Source organism: Sminthopsis crassicaudata, chromosome 1 (genome assembly GCF_048593235.1).
Source record: "Sminthopsis crassicaudata isolate SCR6 chromosome 1, ASM4859323v1, whole genome shotgun sequence".
NCBI classification, from domain to species: domain Eukaryota; kingdom Metazoa; phylum Chordata; class Mammalia; order Dasyuromorphia; family Dasyuridae; genus Sminthopsis; species Sminthopsis crassicaudata.
Genome location: NC_133617.1, coordinates 673723865 through 673734555, shown reverse-complemented (window position 1 = coordinate 673734555; position 10691 = coordinate 673723865).

Sequence of the window (10691 nt, the reverse complement as noted above, 5' to 3'; positions counted from 1 at the left end):
TGTGTGCTGTTTAATTAGTGGCCCTGTCACACTTTGTGACTGTAAAGCACCACCCACATGAGGCCTTGCCTCGTGACCCACATTCAGTTATTAGCAATTAGCAGCCTGGAAGCCATGAGCCTTTCCCAGAGCCCTGGTCCCTGCAGGGAGTCTCGCTCAGTCTGGGTCTGCCTCCTCTGGATCACGGTCTGAGTCCGGGGGGCTGAGCCTGGCCGCGGCCCCCTCCCCTCCCTGCCGGGGACACTCCTGGGAGTGGGGCTGGGCCGTGGCCCCGCCGTTCCCGCTGCCGTCCGGACTGTCTGGGCCGGCCTCGCAGGCTCGCTGGCAAACACCGTCCCATCTCTCTCCCAGGTTTCCTCATCGGTCACACGGGAATAACAGCCCCCCCCCAGGTGCTTTGAGCTAATCCAGGGAAGGCCTTCATAGACCTCAGGGTGACGGGCAGGCCAGCCCCGCTTTCTCTCCAGCCTCCCGGGGCCCCCTGGACTCCCAGGCCCGGGCCCCTGGGGCTGACGGAGGGGTTTGTGCGGCCCACAGAACCCTCTGGAGATAATGGGCCCCGAGGACCGCCAGATAAGTGGGCTTGGGCGGTTGTGGCCGTTGGGCTCATTGCCTTCCCGGCCGAGCTCTCTGGATTAGCTCACAAGGATAATATTTACCCGGCCCACAGCCTTTATCTTCAAAGGCTCAGGGCCCTCCCGCCAAAGCAGGGAGCCCCGCGGAGAGATAAGAGCCACGACAGCTCGCCCTGAGGTCCCCATCCTCCTGTCCTCTACGCACCCGGAGTCACCTAGAATTTCCCAGGGTGCTCCTGGCTCCCAGGCCCAGATACTTTTCTCCCCAAATACGCAGCAGTAGCGTCATTGTGCTGGGGAAGGGAACTGCGGAGGAGGGCCTGTGAGGGCCGCGACCTTCCGAATAGTCTCAGAATTACAGGCCACAGAGCAGAAAGGCTCTGAGGAAGCATCTAGGCCAGGCTACTTAAATACAGATGGGGAAACTGAGGCCAAGAAAAGCGATCTGGCTGGTCCAGAGTCCCATAGCTTGGGGGCGGTGGGCAGTCCGCAGATGTCAGAGGAGGAGGAAAGGCTGGGAGCCACGGGAGCTCTGGCAGAGGCCTCTGAGGACCAGTGCCAGCCAAGAACCAGGTTTTTTCCTCAGCCTCAGTTTTGTAAATCTGTAAAATGGGAATAAGAATAGCACCCCCTTCCCAGGATCACTGAGATCTCTAAGCACTTCTATCAACACTAGCTATTGTTCTTATTATCATTGTTCTTATTACACAGTAGAGTCTAGACTGGAACCGAGGTGGGGGCTCAAATGGTAGATGATCCCGACGGACATTCTGTGTTCTAGGGTCCCCCCCAGCTCTGACGTTTGGCTTTCCTCACGCTGAGCCTCCAGGGCTGCCAGTCTCAGGATGGCAGTCAGCTTGACGCTGGGAATTCCCCCCAGGTGCCTCCGCCCAGAGCCCAGACAAAAGCCTTCTTCAGGACCAGGGTACGGGTAGATTCCCACTGTCAGAGACACATGGGAAGTGAGCACAGACTGAGTAAGCCTCCCCTGTGGTCTGGGCCTTGGCCGGCCCGAGGGGAGAAAGATAAAGGGGAAAAGCCCCAGCCCTTTTCCCGCAGAGCTGCCACAGTTCACTCCGGAGGGAACTTCCAGCCTCTTGCTGTGGAGGAGCCTAACTTTCCTTCCACTTCCACATCTTCGCTCCAGACGGTCGCCCTTTATATTAGAGCTGCCTGCAATGTGAATTTCTCCATCCTGAACCCAGCTCCCTACCTATGATTAGAAATGAGTTTATTGAGAGAAAATGTTGACTCTGAGACAAGTGAACAAAACACTGAAAAATACAGACACCTTCTGCTTAATTAAAAAATTAAATTTCCAATAAAATAGCAATGTTCAGCTTTGTCTCAAAAAATTAAGTTTTACTGAACTGGTCTTTTCACTAAGGAAAACAATATGGAATTATAGGAGAAAAGTTCTAAAATGGTTCACACCTTTTGACCCAACGAGCCTACTACTAGGTTTCTATCCCCTGCAATTTAATGGAAAGGGGGAAAAAAAGGCATCTGTACAAAAATATGTCTCCCACCATAATGGAAAATTGGAAACAAACCATGTGTCCATTTAGAAAATGGAGAGAAGTTATAGTACATGAGCGTAATGGAATATTACTGTACAACAGGAACAATGGCTAACCAGATTTCCCAGAAATGTGGGCAGACTTGCATGAAATGATGTAGAGAAAGCAGCAGAATCAAAGGAACATTAATTGCAGTTAGGTAAAGGAAGAAAACCTTAAATGGCAACAAAGCCCAACGGCCAGCCTGGCCATACCCTTCTTAAAGCAGATGATGTGACCTTTGTGTTCTGTAAATCGCAGAAGTGTTCAGGAGCAAGCTTGCAAGGTCACAATCACCCTTTGTGTCGTCTTGCTTAAGTACTTTTGGGGAGCCGCACTTTGGACTTTGAGAGCTTGTGTTTACTGTGTTAAAAACAAGATTCATCAATAGAAACAATATTTTGTGTTCTTTTAAAGAAATGTCATTTTTATGATGAGTTGCCAGAAACTGGGACTCATTTTCTTTGTCTTAAAAATGGGTAAAATGATGATGATAATAATAATAATAGCCTTCTTTACAATCCACTTTGTGGATTATCTATGCTGGCTTCTCCATGACACCCAATTCTGGGGTTATTGAAAGCATCTGAATTGGGGAAGGATGGCATAAACCTATTTCTCAGTGTGTCTCACTGACAAGACTTTGCTGTTGGGAGACAAACACCACCAATTATTGACTTATCAATATCCAACTCGCAATCTTGCTGGGGTTCATGGGATCGTTGATTAAGAGCTGGAAAAGACTAGCTAGCAACCAGCATATTCTCTCCATTATGTGGATGAGGAAAGGAGCGGGGAGGTAATTTGCTTCAAATCACATTTGTAGTCAACAAGAAATATTTACCAAGCACCTACTCTGTGCCAGACTAATCTCGGAAGTAGTAGGTGACAGAGTAGGAATTTTAATCCAGATTCTCTGACTTCAAATCTGGTGTTCTTGGTGCTGCAGTGATCTTTGCCTTCTAGAACTGAGTAGGGACCCACTGTCACTGGTCCTTCCTTGTTGACCCTGAGGGAGGTCCCCGGGTGAGGTTCCTCCTAGCCCAGAACAATGAATCTAGGACGAGAAAGGAGAGAGCCCAGGATGCTCCTTTCAGGACCATGGTTACCCTGACCCTGAGAGTGCCCTAATCTCCTCCAGAATCTCTTACCTGAACAAGAATGGTCTCAGCCAGTGTCCATGGTTTTCCTTCCCAGATCCCACTCAGGTCAGGGAGGGCATGGGACTCTCCCTTCCCCAACCAGAAACTGCTGGTGGCTATATTTATATTCCTGTATATTTGGGGGAGCTTGGATCAAAAGGTGGGAGAGAACAGGATCTGCAGCTTGGATCTAAGGTCCCTAATCCCTTCTCCTTTTCCCCCTCCCTCAGCTCTTGCTCCCTCACCCTCACCTCAGTTGTCTGTCTGGGTTTCCGTCCCATCCCCACCTGGGGGACTGACTCAGTCAGCCTGGTGGGTGAGTAACAGCCCAGTCTCTAGCAGATCTGGCCTTTTTCTATCTTCCTCTTAGGTCCCTGGCTGGACCAGCTGTTTCCTGAGCGGTCTGTGGGCCTCTTTCCCAAGCTCCCAGGAATGACAATAACAACAATAATAATTACAGAAAGAGCAACAACAATTTAGGGCTTTAAGTTTCACTAAGCACTTCTCACACTACCCTAGCTACGAAACTGAGCTTCAGAGATTTGTGTCCTTTTGATCACAGAGCCAGTAAATAGTAGAGCTGAAATTTGAACCCAAATCTTCTTATTCCAAGTTCAGTTTTAATGTTATGGCTCTGGCATGAGGAACCTGGGAGCCTCAGATTGAGAGGAATTTGGGGGTGAATGACTTCACCCTAAGGATAGAAAATTCCTGGTGAGAAGCAGTAGAATGGCAAATAGTGCTTTACTATTAACACTGGTTCTGGGAACACCATGAGGGTTACCTACATGATGTGATCTCAGGGTCTCTTGAAAATTTCATTGAGCCCTGCAGTGGGGTATGAGATGGATTAGATGAATCATAGGGTATAGAATCTGGAAAAGATCTCAAAGGTGGTCTAGTTTAGTCTTTACCTGAGCAGGAATACCGTCTACCACATCACCCACAAATGGTTGCCCAGCCTCTGCCTTAATGCTTCCAGTGATGGGGAACTGATGACCTTCCCAGGTGGTCTTTTCTGCTTTTGGATGGATCTAGTAGTTTAGTTTTTTTTTTTCTTCTATAAAGTCTACATCTATCTTTTTGTAATTTCCACTCCTTATTCCTAACTCTGTCCTCTAGGGCAAAGCACAACAAATTAAATCTCTCTTATAAACATTCCTTTAATACTTAAAGATAGCTATCATGCCCACCCTCCACCCTTAATTATTTTTCTCTATGCTAAATATCCCTAGTTCCTTTAATGAATTCTCATATACCTTGGTCTCTAGTCACTTCATTATTCCAATTATCTTACTCCTCTGGCTGTGCTTTAGCTGGTCAATGTTCTTTCTAGTCTTTCTTAATTGTACTGATTTTAACAAGGATCTTCTCTCTTCATATCTGATCTCGGCCATCTTTGTTTTCCTTAATGCCATTTCCATTTCTTCTTGCCCTTCACTGCCATAGTTCTCTGGTTGGCAAGGAAGTCAACCATTTTCTAGTTGAGACAGTTTCTTTCAGTCTCATTGTCAAGTTGATTTGTGTCGATAACTGTTCTTTTATCCATTTCCCATTTGTGCGTTTGTTAATAGCTTGTATAAGTAGGTCAGAATGGAGTTACTGCAATTATGTGCCATATCTTCTTGTTCTTATCCTTATAATTTGGCACTGATTTGGATCTTTACTCTAACCCATCAATGATCTGACTGTGCACAGACAGCTGATTCAGAAATGGTTCCCACATCACCAACCAGATGCATCCTATCCATTAAAATATTGTCTTGTGATATTCTCTGGGGCTGGTCACATCCTGTGTCTCATGCTTTCTTCTTGAATAAAATACTCATGATGCATAGGCATGAGGTTCTTGTACAGCCTCTACAATCCTTTAGTTACTCTGGCTTCTTATTGTTGAACCATGTTTTCCAACTTCATTTTTGCCATCCTCTCCTCTGCTACTTTTGCCCTAAAGTCACCAGGAATTAAAGTATGTTTATTTAATTCAAAGTTCAAGCACTTCATAGAAAATCTTATGCTGATGAAAAACTGCAATTTTCTTCTTTTTTGCAAGATTTCATAAAAAATGCTACAATTTTTTAAAAAATGCTACAAATTAGGATGACCAATTAGTCTATGAAATAGTGCATCTTACTGACTTTAAATAATATTTGTAGTGCACTTGGCATAGTACCTGGCACACAGCTGGTACTTAATGTTTGTTCATTTCCTTTCCCCCAGCCTCTCCAAGAAGAGCCTGAGAGCCACTCTTCTATTTAATAGCCATTTTCTTTTGTCTTCTGGGTTTAATTATAATGAGAAGTTCAAAGTTGATGCAATTTAGGTCTTCCAGGAGTATATCTGTTTGTTGGTCAGTAGAACAGAGGCTATCACATTTAGAGTACTAACAGTCAAGTTAATGTTTAGTTTAAGAAAAGGGGTGATCGATGACATCCTTTTTCCATTTTCTGCCTCTTTGTCACTGTCACTGCAGAAGGAGAAGCCCAGGTTCGAGGGTCATTTTGTATGTTAGTTTGAGTTACCATGGCCAGTTTCTGAGGCCCCTTCTAGCAAAAGAAAATCCATGACCCTATAATGCACTGCCAAGCTCCATACCTAGCCAGTGCCCCTAAATTTGTTGAATGAATAAATGAATGGACGATTACACAAGCCTCTGGGAAAGTCCCCCAGCGATCCTGGGAGATGGCTAAAGGGCCAAAGGGCAGAGACTCTTCCCAGGAAAGTTTGCTCAGGACAATCACAGGCGACTCCCTGGACCCAGCAGAGGAGCTCAGCGTGTACATGATAGCCTGATTTTAAAAAAAACTACCACTTCTCACCCTTCTTAATGGGGTCTCCACAACACGGCCCCAGCTCTTCCTTCCCACCCATCTTCTTCAGCAGTTTCCACGTTCTCTTCATCCTGCACACTTTAATCCCTCTCTGTCCTCCCCTTGTGTCCACATGTCCCTCCCCACCCCCAAGCCAGAGTGATGGGTGAACTGCAGCATGGCTTCAGACTGACTAATGTTCCCTTTAGACCCAATCCCAGAGAAAATCCTTCCCTTCTCTGACAAGGGAAGGCAGGGGGCATATTGGGGGCAGTGGGGAGAATCCCGGACTGGGCGGGGTTTCAATCCTGCCCTTGTCAATAGCTTGCCAGGTGATTCAGGACAAGATTCTTTGGACCTGCATTTCTTCTCCAATAAAATAAGATGGGGGAGGGGTATTACCTGGTGATCTCCAGGGATCTTTCCAGTTTCAATATTCCATGTGAATGGTGTAATGGGAAGGGCTTGCAGTTAAGTATGAAGGAATGAGTTCGAATTCTGACTCTGCCATTACCTGTGTGATCTTGGGAATGATATCCCACTTATAGATAAAACCTCAGAGACAGAGCTTAAAGTTACTGGGTTTGTGGCTGTATAAGAGCACTGAAGTGTAAAAAAATCTTGCGTAGACTCACCAAAAGCATCTTTGGGGTAGCTAAGTGAAAGACAGACCGGAGTGGGAAGAGATTTAAGGCACAGATATTACAATCATACAGGTATGAAGCAATGAAGGCCCACATTACAAGTAAAAAGAGAGGACATATTTGAAAGACATTTGTAGAGAAAGTAAAAACAAACTTTGACAAATAATTCATATATATGAGGGGGGAGCAATAAAAGGGAGGAGAGGGTGCCTCTGAGTGTGCAGACCTGGGGAATTGGGAGGATGAGGGGGCCCTCCACAATAATAGGGAAATTCAGAAAGGGGAGCGTGCAGGAGAAAAGATAAAGAATTTTGGATTGGATGTGTTATGGTGCCTACAGAACAACCAGTTGAAAACATGCAATGAGCAGTTGGTGATCTGGGTATATACTGCTCAGAAAAGAGATGAGCATTAGATAGATCTGGGAATCAAAGGCATCGCATTGATAACTGAACCCAAGGAAGCTGGTGAGTCCAAGAGCCAGGATAAAGAAAGCGCTTTGGAGGATGCCTGTGTGAAATAGGCTTGATGTGAATGAAGATCCAGCCAAAGAGAATGAGAAGCTGTTGCTTGACAGATAGGAGGAGAGCCAAGAGAGAGGGAAAAGAAAAAAAAAAGTGAAAATGGTCATCAGTGTTAAATGATGCAGAGGGATCAGAAAAGATGAGAATCAAGGAAAGGTCATAAAATTTGATCATTAAGAAATCACTGAGGGGCAGCTGGATGGGGCAGTGGATAGAGCACCGGCCCTGAAGTCAGGAGGACCTGAGTTCAAATCTGGACTCAGACACTAAATACTTCCTAGCTGTGTGACCCTGGGAAAGTCACTTAACCCCTATTGTCTCAGCAAAAAAAAAAAAAAATACTGATAACTTTAGAGAGATTAGGTGAATTCAGCCAAATTCATCCAGATAAATGATGAGATTGGAAACCAAGTTTCAGAGAGATTTTTGAGAGTGAGAGGAGAAGCACATGTAGTTGAAAAGAGAGAGATGGAATAAAAGCAATGAGTATAATAATTTCTAATGACTTTTTTTAAGAGTACAGAAGATTTGGACATATTTGTAGGTGGCAGAGAAGGTAGATTAGAGGCAGAGTGGGGCTGGTGGGACAGGAGGGGAGCAACCTCCTGGAAAATACAGAGTGGGATGGAATCAAGGGTGCATACATCCACAGGGGATGGCTCTGTAAGAAAAAGGGGATGCTTCTTCCTTTGAGACACGAGTGGAGGAAGAGATAGAACTGATGTCAGAGGGATACAAGATGAAGAGAAGGGAAGAAGAAGGAGCTCAACAAACGGCTCCAATTTATTTGGTGAAGCATGAGACAAAGTCCTCAGCAGAGATGGGTGGAAACTTGAGGAGAGAAGGAAAGGTTTGGAAAGCTACAGTGTTAATGTGATGGGGATCCAATTAGGTACAAGCAGAATTGCCGTGCTGTAGTGAAGGCCCAGCTCAGATTAGCCAGTGTAAATCGGTAAATGGTGTCGTGATTTCTTCAGTTCTGTTCAGCAGTATGATGAGTAGGAGTCAAGGTCATTAATGGTGGAAATCATCCATGGTTTGGATTTTACAAGTCATGGAAAGGAGTCGAGAATACACGGTAGTATAGGATTGAACCTAGTTCACCACAGGGTCAGACTGGGAATGGAAGAGAGAGCAGTCAAAGTGGGGTGAAAATCTGGTGTAGCAAGCACTAAGGGCTCGGAGCTCAAAGCAAGGACAAGAAGAAGGATGGCGAGGTAGAAATGCAAAGATAAAATATTATATCATATAAAGGGGAAAAAAGAAAAGAACTAAAATCTAAGGCGGGGCTTAGATGGTCTTTTAGATTATTGGGGAATGTATGAACAAATCATGGGTACAAAAGTCAGGAGATGGTAGTGTGCTCTAGGCAATAAAGAAAGAGAATCCCAAGTACTGGGCACTGATGCAAAATGACACGAGTAGAACCAGGAAAACAATATATGGTGACAATAGCATTATAAGGAAAACCATCTTTGGAAGATTCAAGACCTCCCATTAGAACAAAGCCCAAGCTCCTCATCATAGGCTGAACACAATTGGAGGAAATCATCTAGTCCCCAAAATGCCAGACTTGCCTCGATGCTGTGAATTGGCAGAAGGCCGGTGGTTTTGTGGCCCTACCCATGACGCTTGATTGGGAATCCCAGAGAGAAGGGAGAAGTTGCTTTGTCGCAGACTCCTCGAGGACAGGCACTGTCTTTTGTTTCCCTTTGTATCCACATTGCTTAGCACAGCGCCTGGCACATAGTAGGTGATTAATTGACAAATCTGGAAGCTCCTCTCCCCTAGCAGGGTCAGGTTTCATTGTGAATATTTGGTATGGTGATGTTCATTTAAAATGTTCTTACTCCTTTTGGAGATCAGTTTCAAGAGTGTGGGCAACAGTTCTGTCTGTGAGAATGCTCCAGTGCCAGAAAATTTATTGGTTGAATTTTCAAAAATGATTTGAAGCCTATATTTGGAATATGGGAGTGTCTGGTCAGATAGTTTATGGAAGATAATGGACTTCTGGTATATGTTGGGGTAGGACTACATCATCTCTAAGGTCTCTTACAGTTTTAGATCGATGATAACTGTGATTCTGTATTTCTGTTGACCAGGTCATGCCTTTTACAAAAGTTTTATTTTATTTTCATTAACAAAAATCTATCTTCTCTCCTTCCCATCTCCTCTCTTGTTGAAAAAAGAAGAAAAATATACATAGTCAAGCAACTTAAATAACAAATATGTATACTCAACAAAACAAATTCCCACGCTGACCATGTCCCAAAGTATGACTCGTTCTGCAAAATTTTGTCTCATTCTACGTCCATCTTATGATGGAGTTGTCAGGAGGTGATTAACGTGTTTCTTCATCAGACCTTCAGAATCATGATTAGTCATTGTCTTGTTTGTAGTTTTTAACTTTTTCAGAATTATTTGTCTTTATAATATCCTCTTGTGTATCAATTGTCCTCCTGGTTTTGCTCATTTCACTATGCAGCAATTCATGAGTCTTCCAGGTTTTAGTATTCCATTATATTCACATACATAAGTCTGTATAGTTAAAATGTTCACAATCTGTTTAGCCATTCCCTGATTGATAATCTCCTTCATTTCCACATAAAGAGTTGTTATAAATATTTTTGTATGTATCAGTCCTTTTCCTTCATCAGGTCATGTCTTATTAGGTGTCATGTAGGTTCAAAATTTTTGTAACCTGCAGTTAAATGTTGACTAATTTCTATAATTTCCTTGTAAAACAATCTGCATTGATCAATAAATCCAGATTCCTTAGGAACAACTTATCTATAACTCCTGTAGTATTGCCATAATAAACTCCTTTATTTCTATAAATATTTATATTCTATTATATTTATATTCAATAAATAAGTCCACATGCCTTGTGTTTGATTGATTGAATTCATGCAGATGTTGTCTTTGGATCCTAGCTATTTTTATATACAATATTCAGATGAAAATGATTTTCATTTATATTAAACAAATCCATGGGGTTTACCTATTTTCAGTAATTTCTAATACTTGGTGAAATAATGTCCTATTCCAAAAATATTTTTATAAATTTTTAACTTATTTGTCATGTGCTCTGAGGATATCAATCATCTCCCTTTTTTATGAGACAGTGTGCCTCTTTCTATAGTCAGATTAAAGTGCCATGATCTTTGTTTCATTAATTCTATATAAGATTTTGTTAGGATAATTTCCAAATCTGTGTGGTCTATATTAAAACTTTGAAAGAGTATGTAAAGATAAATATTGCATAGTTATTGTTTTAAACATGTTATTCACATCAAATTTTTATTTCAGAATGCTATTAAGACTCCTGATACATAGCCACAATTTATTTTTGATAGCTTTATGTTAGCTGTGCTTTACCTGGAAGAGACAAATGAAAAAAAAAATGAAAAAGCATATATTAAGAGCTTACCATGTGT